We start from the raw sequence: 16,677 nt of genomic DNA on the forward strand, positions 1-16,677 counted from the left end.
CTTCTGCTTGTGTCTGGCCGCTGTTGGAGCGTCCAGGCACAGGACTTCTGCTGCTGCTGACTAAATGGCCTCCTTAATTGGATCATTTGAGTAGCCAGCACACCTGTGCAGGTAGGGCATGACATGATAGGCAGCTGCCTTGATAGCGGTGGGTGCTGAATGTTCCTAATTGACAAAATAAGATTAATGCTTATGAAGAAATATAAAATCTCATCCCTTCCCCAATATCGCGCCACACCCCTACCCCTTAATTCCCTGGTTGAACTTGATGGACATATGTCTTTTTTCGATAACATGGGGGGGGGGGGGGGGGGGGGTCTCCTGGCTGTTCACACAGGTGTGTCATTGCTGTACATTGACCATGCATTGCTTCTGTGGTATTGCAAAGGCAAAGACAAATGCTTCCAGCCATCCATTGCACTAATGGATTGGTCATCAGCTGGCTGTCTATGTCCCGCATCAATATAGACCAAAGTACAGAGGGTTAGGCTATGCTATTGTGCACCTACCTGATGCATCAGAAGGTGCGAGGCCCTTGCTAAATTCTGTGCACAGACTTTGAGATCTATACTTTAGACTGTATCTAAACCTGCTCCAACATGGACTGACATTCTGGCCTACTTTCAGCCGATGCGACTTGTCTGTCGCTGAACAGTCGCTTTTTATGTATTCAGCACCTATGTATAATGTTGTAAAAATGCTCTAGAAGCTAAAGTCGCAGAAATGTCACACATATTTGGCCTGCAACTTTCTGTGCGACAAATTCAGACAGGAAAAATCAGTATAAATCCTTAGAAAATTATCCCCCAGTGTCTCCATCTGCTGGCGGTATTGAATAAGCATTGCTGCACTGATGGGGTATGCATTAGACGAAAAAAAAGAAGAAAAAGAAGAATAATACGCCCAGAAAAGAGGCGAAAAGGAGAAAAACGTAAAAAAACGTGAAAAAAAAGTAAGAGGAAGAGAAGGGAAAAAAAGGTGGAAATGGGTTTAAAAGTGATTTCGGCGGAGAAATATATATATATATATATATATATATATATATATATATATATATACGCGCACACACACACATATATATAAACGTATTCTCCGTTGAGATATTGCAGCCGCTGCTGTGTCCAGGCCCAGGAGCCTTAGCACTGTGCTGTGATGTCACTCAATACCACTGACATCACTAGGTGTAAACAACATCTCTCCTTTGCTGTGTATGTGACTATGGAGCTGTTTGGTGATGTCGTCTATTATGGCCTTCATAGAAGCAACAGGAGATTGTTGCATCCATCTAGAACCCTCAGAACTACAGTGCTATGATGTCACTCACTTCCACAGGCCTTGCAGAGTGTAAACAACAACAACCCAGCTTTGTTGTGTATGTAACCATAGGGATTTGTGATGTCACCTAGAACCTTCACAGCAGCGACAGCTTTATGAGGAGCATCAGCACTGCTCTGCCTGAGCAGAACCATCACCGCCATAGGTTGTCAAATAACCCGGATTTAACCCACACAGGTAAGTCCAATGGGGTGCAGGCATGTCCTCTATGCTTACAGCTTCCCGTGGGTGTTGGTTTGATACCGTTTGGGGACAGCCAAGGAGGCATCTGCAGGCAACAAAGGTAGGTGTGTGCTTGTGTGTGTGTTTCCTATGCAGATCCTAAGCCCAGTGTCACATGCAAGTAGGAGGAGTAAGAAGGGTTCCTGGCAAATCCGGGTTATGGATTGCATTTAAAAAGGCCCCGTGGGAGTGCAATGGGCCCCTGTCTTGCTGCTTAGCAATAATGGTATGGGTTTAGGTTCTGCTGTGTGTACTGGTGGTTGACTGCCCCCCAGCCCAGAGTGTGCATGGAAAATTGTCTGGCAGCCTCCCTGACAGCAAGCAGTGATAGTGCCCATGAAGGGGACCTTGTTGGGCCCGCCCCTTTCACGGTTATCGCTTCTCGGCCTTTTGGCTAAGATCAAGTGTAGTATCTGTTCTTATCAGTTTAATATCTGATACGTCCCCTATCTGGGGACCATATATTAAATGGATTTTTTAGAACGGGGGCCGATTTCGAAGCTTGCTTCCGTCGCCCTATGCATTGACCCGATATGGCAGTATCTTCGGGTACAGTGCACCACCCCCTTACAGGGTTAAAAAGAAAGATTCCTACTTTCATTGCTACCTGCTTGCTGGCTAGCCAGCTAGCCAGCCCTGTGGGCCTTGCTGCTGCAGCCAAAAAACAAAAGGTGGTGCTGCTGCTGCTGCTTCTGCTGCTTCTGCTTGTGTCTGGCCGCTGTTGGAGCGTCCAGGCACAGGACTTCTGCTGCTGCTGACTAAATGGCCTCCTTAATTGGATCATTTGAGTAGCCAGCACACCTGTGCAGGTAGGGCATGACATGATAGGCAGCTGCCTTGATAGCGGGTGGGTGCTGAATGTTCCTAATTGACAAAATAAGATTAATGCTTATGAAGAAATATAAAATCTCATCCCTTCCCCAATATCGCGCCACACCCCTACCCCTTAATTCCCTGGTTGAACTTGATGGACATATGTCTTTTTTCGACCGTACTAACTATGTAACTATGTAACATAACATGGGGGGGGGGGGGGGGGGGTCTCCTGGCTGTTCACACAGGTGTGTCATTGCTGTACATTGACCATGCATTGCTTCTGTGGTATTGCAAAGGCAAAGACAAATGCTTCCAGCCATCCATTGCACTAATGGATTGGTCATCAGCTGGCTGTCTATGTCCCGCATCAATATAGACCAAAGTACAGAGGGTTAGGCTATGCTATTGTGCACCTACCTGATGCATCAGAAGGTGCGAGGCCCTTGCTAAATTCTGTGCACAGACTTTGAGATCTATACTTTAGACTGTATCTAAACCTGCTCCAACATGGACTGACATTCTGGCCTACTTTCAGCCGATGCGACTTGTCTGTCGCTGAACAGTCGCTTTTTATGTATTCAGCACCTATGTATAATGTTGTAAAAATGCTCTAGAAGCTAAAGTCGCAGAAATGTCACACATATTTGGCCTGCAACTTTCTGTGCGACAAATTCAGACAGGAAAAATCAGTATAAATCCTTAGAAAATTATCCCCCAGTGTCTCCATCTGCTGGCGGTATTGAATAAGCATTGCTGCACTGATGGGGTATGCATTAGACGAAAAAAAAGAAGAAAAAGAAGAATAATACGCCCAGAAAAGAGGCGAAAAGGAGAAAAACGTAAAAAAACGTGAAAAAAAAGTAAGAGGAAGAGAAGGGAAAAAAAGGTGGAAATGGGTTTAAAAGTGATTTCGGCGGAGAAATATATATATATATATATATATATATATATATATATATATATATATATACGCGCACACACACACATATATATAAACGTATTCTCCGTTGAGATATTGCAGCCGCTGCTGTGTCCAGGCCCAGGAGCCTTAGCACTGTGCTGTGATGTCACTCAATACCACTGACATCACTAGGTGTAAACAACATCTCTCCTTTGCTGTGTATGTGACTATGGAGCTGTTTGGTGATGTCGTCTATTATGGCCTTCATAGAAGCAACAGGAGATTGTTGCATCCATCTAGAACCCTCAGAACTACAGTGCTATGATGTCACTCACTTCCACAGGCCTTGCAGAGTGTAAACAACAACAACCCAGCTTTGTTGTGTATGTAACCATAGGGATTTGTGATGTCACCTAGAACCTTCACAGCAGCGACAGCTTTATGAGGAGCATCAGCACTGCTCTGCCTGAGCAGAACCATCACCGCCATAGGTTGTCAAATAACCCGGATTTAACCCACACAGGTAAGTCCAATGGGGTGCAGGCATGTCCTCTATGCTTACAGCTTCCCGTGGGTGTTGGTTTGATACCGTTTGGGGACAGCCAAGGAGGCATCTGCAGGCAACAAAGGTAGGTGTGTGCTTGTGTGTGTGTTTCCTATGCAGATCCTAAGCCCAGTGTCACATGCAAGTAGGAGGAGTAAGAAGGGTTCCTGGCAAATCCGGGTTATGGATTGCATTTAAAAAGGCCCCGTGGGAGTGCAATGGGCCCCTGTCTTGCTGCTTAGCAATAATGGTATGGGTTTAGGTTCTGCTGTGTGTACTGGTGGTTGACTGCCCCCCAGCCCAGAGTGTGCATGGAAAATTGTCTGGCAGCCTCCCTGACAGCAAGCAGTGATAGTGCCCATGAAGGGGACCTTGTTGGGCCCGCCCCTTTCACGGTTATCGCTTCTCGGCCTTTTGGCTAAGATCAAGTGTAGTATCTGTTCTTATCAGTTTAATATCTGATACGTCCCCTATCTGGGGACCATATATTAAATGGATTTTTGAGAACGGGGGCCGATTTCGAAGCTTGCTTCCGTCGCCCTATGCATTGACCCGATATGGCAGTATCTTCGGGTACAGTGCACCACCCCCTTACAGGGTTAAAAAGAAAGATTCCTACTTTCATTGCTACCTGCTTGCTGGCTAGCCAGCTAGCCAGCCCTGTGGGCCTTGCTGCTGCAGCCAAAAAACAAAAGGTGGTGCTGCTGCTGCTGCTTCTGCTGCTTCTGCTTGTGTCTGGCCGCTGTTGGAGCGTCCAGGCACAGGACTTCTGCTGCTGCTGACTAAATGGCCTCCTTAATTGGATCATTTGAGTAGCCAGCACACCTGTGCAGGTAGGGCATGACATGATAGGCAGCTGCCTTGATAGCGGGTGGGTGCTGAATGTTCCTAATTGACAAAATAAGATTAATGCTTATGAAGAAATATAAAATCTCATCCCTTCCCCAATATCGCGCCACACCCCTACCCCTTAATTCCCTGGTTGAACTTGATGGACATATGTCTTTTTTCGACCGTACTAACTATGTAACTATGTAACATAACATGGGGGGGGGGGGGGGGGGTCTCCTGGCTGTTCACACAGGTGTGTCATTGCTGTACATTGACCATGCATTGCTTCTGTGGTATTGCAAAGGCAAAGACAAATGCTTCCAGCCATCCATTGCACTAATGGATTGGTCATCAGCTGGCTGTCTATGTCCCGCATCAATATAGACCAAAGTACAGAGGGTTAGGCTATGCTATTGTGCACCTACCTGATGCATCAGAAGGTGCGAGGCCCTTGCTAAATTCTGTGCACAGACTTTGAGATCTATACTTTAGACTGTATCTAAACCTGCTCCAACATGGACTGACATTCTGGCCTACTTTCAGCCGATGCGACTTGTCTGTCGCTGAACAGTCGCTTTTTATGTATTCAGCACCTATGTATAATGTTGTAAAAATGCTCTAGAAGCTAAAGTCGCAGAAATGTCACACATATTTGGCCTGCAACTTTCTGTGCGACAAATTCAGACAGGAAAAATCAGTATAAATCCTTAGAAAATTATCCCCCAGTGTCTCCATCTGCTGGCGGTATTGAATAAGCATTGCTGCACTGATGGGGTATGCATTAGACGAAAAAAAAGAAGAAAAAGAAGAATAATACGCCCAGAAAAGAGGCGAAAAGGAGAAAAACGTAAAAAAACGTGAAAAAAAAGTAAGAGGAAGAGAAGGGAAAAAAAGGTGGAAATGGGTTTAAAAGTGATTTCGGCGGAGAATATATATATATATATATATATATATATATATATATATATATATATATACGCGCACACACACACATATATATAAACGTATTCTCCGTTGAGATATTGCAGCCGCTGCTGTGTCCAGGCCCAGGAGCCTTAGCACTGTGCTGTGATGTCACTCAATACCACTGACATCACTAGGTGTAAACAACATCTCTCCTTTGCTGTGTATGTGACTATGGAGCTGTTTGGTGATGTCGTCTATTATGGCCTTCATAGAAGCAACAGGAGATTGTTGCATCCATCTAGAACCCTCAGAACTACAGTGCTATGATGTCACTCACTTCCACAGGCCTTGCAGAGTGTAAACAACAACAACCCAGCTTTGTTGTGTATGTAACCAAAGGGATTTGTGATGTCACCTAGAACCTTCACAGCAGCGACAGCTTTATGAGGAGCATCAGCACTGCTCTGCCTGAGCAGAACCATCACCGCCATAGGTTGTCAAATAACCCGGATTTAACCCACACAGGTAAGTCCAATGGGGTGCAGGCATGTCCTCTATGCTTACAGCTTCCCGTGGGTGTTGGTTTGATACCGTTTGGGGACAGCCAAGGAGGCATCTGCAGGCAACAAAGGTAGGTGTGTGCTTGTGTGTGTGTTTCCTATGCAGATCCTAAGCCCAGTGTCACATGCAAGTAGGAGGAGTAAGAAGGGTTCCTGGCAAATCCGGGTTATGGATTGCATTTAAAAAGGCCCCGTGGGAGTGCAATGGGCCCCTGTCTTGCTGCTTAGCAATAATGGTATGGGTTTAGGTTCTGCTGTGTGTACTGGTGGTTGACTGCCCCCCAGCCCAGAGTGTGCATGGAAAATTGTCTGGCAGCCTCCCTGACAGCAAGCAGTGATAGTGCCCATGAAGGGGACCTTGTTGGGCCCGCCCCTTTCACGGTTATCGCTTCTCGGCCTTTTGGCTAAGATCAAGTGTAGTATCTGTTCTTATCAGTTTAATATCTGATACGTCCCCTATCTGGGGACCATATATTAAATGGATTTTTGAGAACGGGGGCCGATTTCGAAGCTTGCTTCCGTCGCCCTATGCATTGACCCGATATGGCAGTATCTTCGGGTACAGTGCACCACCCCCTTACAGGGTTAAAAAGAAAGATTCCTACTTTCATTGCTACCTGCTTGCTGGCTAGCCAGCTAGCCAGCCCTGTGGGCCTTGCTGCTGCAGCCAAAAAACAAAAGGTGGTGCTGCTGCTGCTGCTTCTGCTGCTTCTGCTTGTGTCTGGCCGCTGTTGGAGCGTCCAGGCACAGGACTTCTGCTGCTGCTGACTAAATGGCCTCCTTAATTGGATCATTTGAGTAGCCAGCACACCTGTGCAGGTAGGGCATGACATGATAGGCAGCTGCCTTGATAGCGGGTGGGTGCTGAATGTTCCTAATTGACAAAATAAGATTAATGCTTATGAAGAAATATAAAATCTCATCCCTTCCCCAATATCGCGCCACACCCCTACCCCTTAATTCCCTGGTTGAACTTGATGGACATATGTCTTTTTTCGACCGTACTAACTATGTAACTATGTAACATAACATGGGGGGGGGGGGGGGGGTCTCCTGGCTGTTCACACAGGTGTGTCATTGCTGTACATTGACCATGCATTGCTTCTGTGGTATTGCAAAGGCAAAGACAAATGCTTCCAGCCATCCATTGCACTAATGGATTGGTCATCAGCTGGCTGTCTATGTCCCGCATCAATATAGACCAAAGTACAGAGGGTTAGGCTATGCTATTGTGCACCTACCTGATGCATCAGAAGGTGCGAGGCCCTTGCTAAATTCTGTGCACAGACTTTGAGATCTATACTTTAGACTGTATCTAAACCTGCTCCAACATGGACTGACATTCTGGCCTACTTTCAGCCGATGCGACTTGTCTGTCGCTGAACAGTCGCTTTTTATGTATTCAGCACCTATGTATAATGTTGTAAAAATGCTCTAGAAGCTAAAGTCGCAGAAATGTCACACATATTTGGCCTGCAACTTTCTGTGCGACAAATTCAGACAGGAAAAATCAGTATAAATCCTTAGAAAATTATCCCCCAGTGTCTCCATCTGCTGGCGGTATTGAATAAGCATTGCTGCACTGATGGGGTATGCATTAGACGAAAAAAAAGAAGAAAAAGAAGAATAATACGCCCAGAAAAGAGGCGAAAAGGAGAAAAACGTAAAAAAACGTGAAAAAAAAGTAAGAGGAAGAGAAGGGAAAAAAAGGTGGAAATGGGTTTAAAAGTGATTTCGGCGGAGAAATATATATATATATATATATATATATATATATATATATATATACGCGCACACACACACATATATATAAACGTATTCTCCGTTGAGATATTGCAGCCGCTGCTGTGTCCAGGCCCAGGAGCCTTAGCACTGTGCTGTGATGTCACTCAATACCACTGACATCACTAGGTGTAAACAACATCTCTCCTTTGCTGTGTATGTGACTATGGAGCTGTTTGGTGATGTCGTCTATTATGGCCTTCATAGAAGCAACAGGAGATTGTTGCATCCATCTAGAACCCTCAGAACTACAGTGCTATGATGTCACTCACTTCCACAGGCCTTGCAGAGTGTAAACAACAACAACCCAGCTTTGTTGTGTATGTAACCATAGGGATTTGTGATGTCACCTAGAACCTTCACAGCAGCGACAGCTTTATGAGGAGCATCAGCACTGCTCTGCCTGAGCAGAACCATCACCGCCATAGGTTGTCAAATAACCCGGATTTAACCCACACAGGTAAGTCCAATGGGGTGCAGGCATGTCCTCTATGCTTACAGCTTCCCGTGGGTGTTGGTTTGATACCGTTTGGGGACAGCCAAGGAGGCATCTGCAGGCAACAAAGGTAGGTGTGTGCTTGTGTGTGTGTTTCCTATGCAGATCCTAAGCCCAGTGTCACATGCAAGTAGGAGGAGTAAGAAGGGTTCCTGGCAAATCCGGGTTATGGATTGCATTTAATAAGGCCCCGTGGGAGTGCAATGGGCCCCTGTCTTGCTGCTTAGCAATAATGGTATGGGTTTAGGTTCTGCTGTGTGTACTGGTGGTTGACTGCCCCCCAGCCCAGAGTGTGCATGGAAAATTGTCTGGCAGCCTCCCTGACAGCAAGCAGTGATAGTGCCCATGAAGGGGACCTTGTTGGGCCCGCCCCTTTCACGGTTATCGCTTCTCGGCCTTTTGGCTAAGATCAAGTGTAGTATCTGTTCTTATCAGTTTAATATCTGATACGTCCCCTATCTGGGGACCATATATTAAATGGATTTTTGAGAACGGGGGCCGATTTCGAAGCTTGCTTCCGTCGCCCTATGCATTGACCCGATATGGCAGTATCTTCGGGTACAGTGCACCACCCCCTTACAGGGTTAAAAAGAAAGATTCCTACTTTCATTGCTACCTGCTTGCTGGCTAGCCAGCTAGCCAGCCCTGTGGGCCTTGCTGCTGCAGCCAAAAAACAAAAGGTGGTGCTGCTGCTGCTGCTTCTGCTGCTTCTGCTTGTGTCTGGCCGCTGTTGGAGCGTCCAGGCACAGGACTTCTGCTGCTGCTGACTAAATGGCCTCCTTAATTGGATCATTTGAGTAGCCAGCACACCTGTGCAGGTAGGGCATGACATGATAGGCAGCTGCCTTGATAGCGGGTGGGTGCTGAATGTTCCTAATTGACAAAATAAGATTAATGCTTATGAAGAAATATAAAATCTCATCCCTTCCCCAATATCGCGCCACACCCCTACCCCTTAATTCCCTGGTTGAACTTGATGGACATATGTCTTTTTTCGACCGTACTAACTATGTAACTATGTAACATAACATGGGGGGGGGGGGGGGGGGGGGGGTCTCCTGGCTGTTCACACAGGTGTGTCATTGCTGTACATTGACCATGCATTGCTTCTGTGGTATTGCAAAGGCAAAGACAAATGCTTCCAGCCATCCATTGCACTAATGGATTGGTCATCAGCTGGCTGTCTATGTCCCGCATCAATATAGACCAAAGTACAGAGGGTTAGGCTATGCTATTGTGCACCTACCTGATGCATCAGAAGGTGCGAGGCCCTTGCTAAATTCTGTGCACAGACTTTGAGATCTATACTTTAGACTGTATCTAAACCTGCTCCAACATGGACTGACATTCTGGCCTACTTTCAGCCGATGCGACTTGTCTGTCGCTGAACAGTCGCTTTTTATGTATTCAGCACCTATGTATAATGTTGTAAAAATGCTCTAGAAGCTAAAGTCGCAGAAATGTCACACATATTTGGCCTGCAACTTTCTGTGCGACAAATTCAGACAGGAAAAATCAGTATAAATCCTTAGAAAATTATCCCCCAGTGTCTCCATCTGCTGGCGGTATTGAATAAGCATTGCTGCACTGATGGGGTATGCATTAGACGAAAAAAAAGAAGAAAAAGAAGAATAATACGCCCAGAAAAGAGGCGAAAAGGAGAAAAACGTAAAAAAACGTGAAAAAAAAGTAAGAGGAAGAGAAGGGAAAAAAAGGTGGAAATGGGTTTAAAAGTGATTTCGGCGGAGAAATATATATATATATATATATATATATATATATATATATATATATACGCGCACACACACACATATATATAAACGTATTCTCCGTTGAGATATTGCAGCCGCTGCTGTGTCCAGGCCCAGGAGCCTTAGCACTGTGCTGTGATGTCACTCAATACCACTGACATCACTAGGTGTAAACAACATCTCTCCTTTGCTGTGTATGTGACTATGGAGCTGTTTGGTGATGTCGTCTATTATGGCCTTCATAGAAGCAACAGGAGATTGTTGCATCCATCTAGAACCCTCAGAACTACAGTGCTATGATGTCACTCACTTCCACAGGCCTTGCAGAGTGTAAACAACAACAACCCAGCTTTGTTGTGTATGTAACCATAGGGATTTGTGATGTCACCTAGAACCTTCACAGCAGCGACAGCTTTATGAGGAGCATCAGCACTGCTCTGCCTGAGCAGAACCATCACCGCCATAGGTTGTCAAATAACCCGGATTTAACCCACACAGGTAAGTCCAATGGGGTGCAGGCATGTCCTCTATGCTTACAGCTTCCCGTGGGTGTTGGTTTGATACCGTTTGGGGACAGCCAAGGAGGCATCTGCAGGCAACAAAGGTAGGTGTGTGCTTGTGTGTGTGTTTCCTATGCAGATCCTAAGCCCAGTGTCACATGCAAGTAGGAGGAGTAAGAAGGGTTCCTGGCAAATACGGGTTATGGATTGCATTTAAAAAGGCCCCGTGGGAGTGCAATGGGCCCCTGTCTTGCTGCTTAGCAATAATGGTATGGGTTTAGGTTCTGCTGTGTGTACTGGTGGTTGACTGCCCCCCAGCCCAGAGTGTGCATGGAAAATTGTCTGGCAGCCTCCCTGACAGCAAGCAGTGATAGTGCCCATGAAGGGGACCTTGTTGGGCCCGCCCCTTTCACGGTTATCGCTTCTCGGCCTTTTGGCTAAGATCAAGTGTAGTATCTGTTCTTATCAGTTTAATATCTGATACGTCCCCTATCTGGGGACCATATATTAAATGGATTTTTGAGAACGGGGGCCGATTTCGAAGCTTGCTTCCGTCGCCCTATGCATTGACCCGATATGGCAGTATCTTCGGGTACAGTGCACCACCCCCTTACAGGGTTAAAAAGAAAGATTCCTACTTTCATTGCTACCTGCTTGCTGGCTAGCCAGCTAGCCAGCCCTGTGGGCCTTGCTGCTGCAGCCAAAAAACAAAAGGTGGTGCTGCTGCTGCTGCTTCTGCTGCTTCTGCTTGTGTCTGGCCGCTGTTGGAGCGTCCAGGCACAGGACTTCTGCTGCTGCTGACTAAATGGCCTCCTTAATTGGATCATTTGAGTAGCCAGCACACCTGTGCAGGTAGGGCATGACATGATAGGCAGCTGCCTTGATAGCGGGTGGGTGCTGAATGTTCCTAATTGACAAAATAAGATTAATGCTTATGAAGAAATATAAAATCTCATCCCTTCCCCAATATCGCGCCACACCCCTACCCCTTAATTCCCTGGTTGAACTTGATGGACATATGTCTTTTTTCGACCGTACTAACTATGTAACTATGTAACATAACATGGGGGGGGGGTCTCCTGGCTGTTCACACAGGTGTGTCATTGCTGTACATTGACCATGCATTGCTTCTGTGGTATTGCAAAGGCAAAGACAAATGCTTCCAGCCATCCATTGCACTAATGGATTGGTCATCAGCTGGCTGTCTATGTCCCGCATCAATATAGACCAAAGTACAGAGGGTTAGGCTATGCTATTGTGCACCTACCTGATGCATCAGAAGGTGCGAGGCCCTTGCTAAATTCTGTGCACAGACTTTGAGATCTATACTTTAGACTGTATCTAAACCTGCTCCAACATGGACTGACATTCTGGCCTACTTTCAGCCGATGCGACTTGTCTGTCGCTGAACAGTCGCTTTTTATGTATTCAGCACCTATGTATAATGTTGTAAAAATGCTCTAGAAGCTAAAGTCGCAGAAATGTCACACATATTTGGCCTGCAACTTTCTGTGCGACAAATTCAGACAGGAAAAATCAGTATAAATCCTTAGAAAATTATCCCCCAGTGTCTCCATCTGCTGGCGGTATTGAATAAGCATTGCTGCACTGATGGGGTATGCATTAGACGAAAAAAAAGAAGAAAAAGAAGAATAATACGCCCAGAAAAGAGGCGAAAAGGAGAAAAACGTAAAAAAACGTGAAAAAAAAGTAAGAGGAAGAGAAGGGAAAAAAAGGTGGAAATGGGTTTAAAAGTGATTTCGGCGGAGAAATATATATATATATATATATATATATATATATATATATATATATACGCGCACACACACACATATATATAAACGTATTCTCCGTTGAGATATTGCAGCCGCTGCTGTGTCCAGGCCCAGGAGCCTTAGCACTGTGCTGTGATGTCACTCAATACCACTGACATCACTAGGTGTAAACAACATCTCTCCTTTGCTGTGTATGTGACTATGGAGCTGTTTGGTGATGTCGTCTATTATGGCCTTCATAGAAGCAACAGGAGATTGTTGCATCCATCTAGAACCCTCAGAACTACAGTGCTATGATGTCACTCACTTCCACAGGCCTTGCAGAGTGTAAACAACAACAACCCAGCTTTGTTGTGTATGTAACCATAGGGATTTGTGATGTCACCTAGAACCTTCACAGCAGCGACAGCTTTATGAGGAGCATCAGCACTGCTCTGCCTGAGCAGAACCATCACCGCCATAGGTTGTCAAATAACCCGGATTTAACCCACACAGGTAAGTCCAATGGGGTGCAGGCATGTCCTCTATGCTTACAGCTTCCCGTGGGTGTTGGTTTGATACCGTTTGGGGACAGCCAAGGAGGCATCTGCAGGCAACAAAGGTAGGTGTGTGCTTGTGTGTGTGTTTCCTATGCAGATCCTAAGCCCAGTGTCACATGCAAGTAGGAGGAGTAAGAAGGGTTCCTGGCAAATCCGGGTTATGGATTGCATTTAAAAAGGCCCCGTGGGAGTGCAATGGGCCCCTGTCTTGCTGCTTAGCAATAATGGTATGGGTTTAGGTTCTGCTGTGTGTACTGGTGGTTGACTGCCCCCCAGCCCAGAGTGTGCATGGAAAATTGTCTGGCAGCCTCCCTGACAGCAAGCAGTGATAGTGCCCATGAAGGGGACCTTGTTGGGCCCGCCCCTTTCACGGTTATCGCTTCTCGGCCTTTTGGCTAAGATCAAGTGTAGTATCTGTTCTTATCAGTTTAATATCTGATACGTCCCCTATCTGGGGACCATATATTAAATGGATTTTTGAGAACGGGGGCCGATTTCGAAGCTTGCTTCCGTCGCCCTATGCATTGACCCGATATGGCAGTATCTTCGGGTACAGTGCACCACCCCCTTACAGGGTTAAAAAGAAAGATTCCTACTTTCATTGCTACCTGCTTGCTGGCTAGCCAGCTAGCCAGCCCTGTGGGCCTTGCTGCTGCAGCCAAAAAACAAAAGGTGGTGCTGCTGCTGCTGCTTCTGCTGCTTCTGCTTGTGTCTGGCCGCTGTTGGAGCGTCCAGGCACAGGACTTCTGCTGCTGCTGACTAAATGGCCTCCTTAATTGGATCATTTGAGTAGCCAGCACACCTGTGCAGGTAGGGCATGACATGATAGGCAGCTGCCTTGATAGCGGGTGGGTGCTGAATGTTCCTAATTGACAAAATAAGATTAATGCTTATGAAGAAATATAAAATCTCATCCCTTCCCCAATATCGCGCCACACCCCTACCCCTTAATTCCCTGGTTGAACTTGATGGACATATGTCTTTTTTCGACCGTACTAACTATGTAACTATGTAACATAACATGGGGGGGGGGGGGGGGTCTCCTGGCTGTTCACACAGGTGTGTCATTGCTGTACATTGACCATGCATTGCTTCTGTGGTATTGCAAAGGCAAAGACAAATGCTTCCAGCCATCCATTGCACTAATGGATTGGTCATCAGCTGGCTGTCTATGTCCCGCATCAATATAGACCAAAGTACAGAGGGTTAGGCTATGCTATTGTGCACCTACCTGATGCATCAGAAGGTGCGAGGCCCTTGCTAAATTCTGTGCACAGACTTTGAGATCTATACTTTAGACTGTATCTAAACCTGCTCCAACATGGACTGACATTCTGGCCTACTTTCAGCCGATGCGACTTGTCTGTCGCTGAACAGTCGCTTTTTATGTATTCAGCACCTATGTATAATGTTGTAAAAATGCTCTAGAAGCTAAAGTCGCAGAAATGTCACACATATTTGGCCTGCAACTTTCTGTGCGACAAATTCAGACAGGAAAAATCAGTATAAATCCTTAGAAAATTATCCCCCAATGTCTCCATCTGCTGGCGGTATTGAATAAGCATTGCTGCACTGATGGGGTATGCATTAGACGAAAAAAAAGAAGAAAAAGAAGAATAATACGCCCAGAAAAGAGGCGAAAAGGAGAAAAACGTAAAAAAACGTGAAAAAAAAGTAAGAGGAAGAGAAGGGAAAAAAAGGTGGAAATGGGTTTAAAAGTGATTTCGGCGGAGAATATATATATATATATATATATATATATATATATATATATATATATACGCGCACACACACACATATATATAAACGTATTCTCCGTTGAGATATTGCAGCCGCTGCTGTGTCCAGGCCCAGGAGCCTTAGCACTGTGCTGTGATGTCACTCAATACCACTGACATCACTAGGTGTAAACAACATCTCTCCTTTGCTGTGTATGTGACTATGGAGCTGTTTGGTGATGTCGTCTATTACGGCCTTCATAGAAGCAACAGGAGATTGTTGCATCCATCTAGAACCCTCAGAACTACAGTGCTATGATGTCACTCACTTCCACAGGCCTTGCAGAGTGTAAACAACAACAACCCAGCTTTGTTGTGTATGTAACCATAGGGATTTGTGATGTCACCTAGAACCTTCACAGCAGCGACAGCTTTATGAGGAGCATCAGCACTGCTCTGCCTGAGCAGAACCATCACCGCCATAGGTTGTCAAATAACCCGGATTTAACCCACACAGGTAAGTCCAATGGGGTGCAGGCATGTCCTCTATGCTTACAGCTTCCCGTGGGTGTTGGTTTGATACCGTTTGGGGACAGCCAAGGAGGCATCTGCAGGCAACAAAGGTAGGTGTGTGCTTGTGTGTGTGTTTCCTATGCAGATCCTAAGCCCAGTGTCACATGCAAGTAGGAGGAGTAAGAAGGGTTCCTGGCAAATCCGGGTTATGGATTGCATTTAAAAAGGCCCCGTGGGAGTGCAATGGGCCCCTGTCTTGCTGCTTAGCAATAATGGTATGGGTTTAGGTTCTGCTGTGTGTACTGGTGGTTGACTGCCCCCCAGCCCAGAGTGTGCATGGAAAATTGTCTGGCAGCCTCCCTGACAGCAAGCAGTGATAGTGCCCATGAAGGGGACCTTGTTGGGCCCGCCCCTTTCACGGTTATCGCTTCTCGGCCTTTTGGCTAAGATCAAGTGTAGTATCTGTTCTTATCAGTTTAATATCTGATACGTCCCCTATCTGGGGACCATATATTAAATGGATTTTTGAGAACGGGGGCCGATTTCGAAGCTTGCTTCCGTCGCCCTATGCATTGACCCGATATGGCAGTATCTTCGGGTACAGTGCACCACCCCCTTACAGGGTTAAAAAGAAAGATTCCTACTTTCATTGCTACCTGCTTGCTGGCTAGCCAGCTAGCCAGCCCTGTGGGCCTTGCTGCTGCAGCCAAAAAACAAAAGGTGGTGCTGCTGCTGCTGCTTCTGCTGCTTCTGCTTGTGTCTGGCCGCTGTTGGAGCGTCCAGGCACAGGACTTCTGCTGCTGCTGACTAAATGGCCTCCTTAATTGGATCATTTGAGTAGCCAGCACACCTGTGCAGGTAGGGCATGACATGATAGGCAGCTGCCTTGATAGCGGGTGGGTGCTGAATGTTCCTAATTGACAAAATAAGATTAATGCTTATGAAGAAATATAAAATCTCATCCCTTCCCCAATATCGCGCCACACCCCTACCCCTTAATTCCCTGGTTGAACTTGATGGACATATGTCTTTTTTCGACCGTACTAACTATGTAACTATGTAACATAACATGGGGGGGGGGGGGGGTCTCCTGGCTGTTCACACAGGTGTGTCATTGCTGTACATTGACCATGCATTGCTTCTGTGGTATTGCAAAGGCAAAGACAAATGCTTCCAGCCATCCAGCACTAATGGATTGGTCATCAGCTGGCTGTCTATGTCCCGCATCAATATAGACCAAAGTACAGAGGGTTAGGCTATGCTATTGTGCACCTACCTGATGCATCAGAAGGTGCGAGGCCCTTGCTAAATTCTGTGCACAGACTTTGAGATCTATACTTTAGACTGTATCTAAACCTGCTCCAACATGGACTGACATTCTGGCCTACTTTCAGCCGATGCGACTTGTCTGTCGCTGAACAGTCGCTTTTTATGTATTCAGCACCTATGTATAATGTTGTAAAAATGCTCTAGAAGCTAAAGTCGCAG

At 46.1% G+C, this 16,677-nt stretch overlaps 7 non-coding genes across 7 annotated transcripts; all 7 read left to right on the forward strand.

Annotated features, from left to right (window-relative positions):
- The first annotated feature begins 1,931 nt into the window (after positions 1–1,931).
- On the forward strand, positions 1,932–2,122 carry LOC130311267 (U2 spliceosomal RNA). The gene has a single exon (XR_008859679.1). It is a non-coding gene; the product is annotated as a U2 spliceosomal RNA (small nuclear RNA).
- Positions 2,123–4,216: 2,094 nt separating this feature from the next.
- Positions 4,217–4,407, forward strand: LOC130311252 (U2 spliceosomal RNA). Its single transcript, XR_008859665.1, has one exon. It is a non-coding gene; the product is annotated as a U2 spliceosomal RNA (small nuclear RNA).
- Positions 4,408–6,499: 2,092 nt separating this feature from the next.
- LOC130311253 (U2 spliceosomal RNA) lies at positions 6,500–6,690 on the forward strand. The gene has a single exon (XR_008859666.1). It is a non-coding gene; the product is annotated as a U2 spliceosomal RNA (small nuclear RNA).
- A 2,086-nt stretch (positions 6,691–8,776) lies between these two features.
- LOC130311254 (U2 spliceosomal RNA) lies at positions 8,777–8,967 on the forward strand. The gene has a single exon (XR_008859667.1). It is a non-coding gene; the product is annotated as a U2 spliceosomal RNA (small nuclear RNA).
- A 2,094-nt stretch (positions 8,968–11,061) lies between these two features.
- LOC130311255 (U2 spliceosomal RNA) lies at positions 11,062–11,252 on the forward strand. The gene has a single exon (XR_008859668.1). It is a non-coding gene; the product is annotated as a U2 spliceosomal RNA (small nuclear RNA).
- A 2,081-nt stretch (positions 11,253–13,333) lies between these two features.
- LOC130311256 (U2 spliceosomal RNA) lies at positions 13,334–13,524 on the forward strand. Its single transcript, XR_008859669.1, has one exon. It is a non-coding gene; the product is annotated as a U2 spliceosomal RNA (small nuclear RNA).
- A 2,088-nt stretch (positions 13,525–15,612) lies between these two features.
- LOC130311257 (U2 spliceosomal RNA) lies at positions 15,613–15,803 on the forward strand. The gene has a single exon (XR_008859670.1). It is a non-coding gene; the product is annotated as a U2 spliceosomal RNA (small nuclear RNA).
- Positions 15,804–16,677: the final 874 nt, after the last annotated feature.

Source organism: Hyla sarda, unplaced genomic scaffold, assembly GCF_029499605.1.
Source record: "Hyla sarda isolate aHylSar1 unplaced genomic scaffold, aHylSar1.hap1 scaffold_1620, whole genome shotgun sequence".
NCBI classification, from domain to species: Eukaryota; Metazoa; Chordata; class Amphibia; order Anura; family Hylidae; genus Hyla; species Hyla sarda.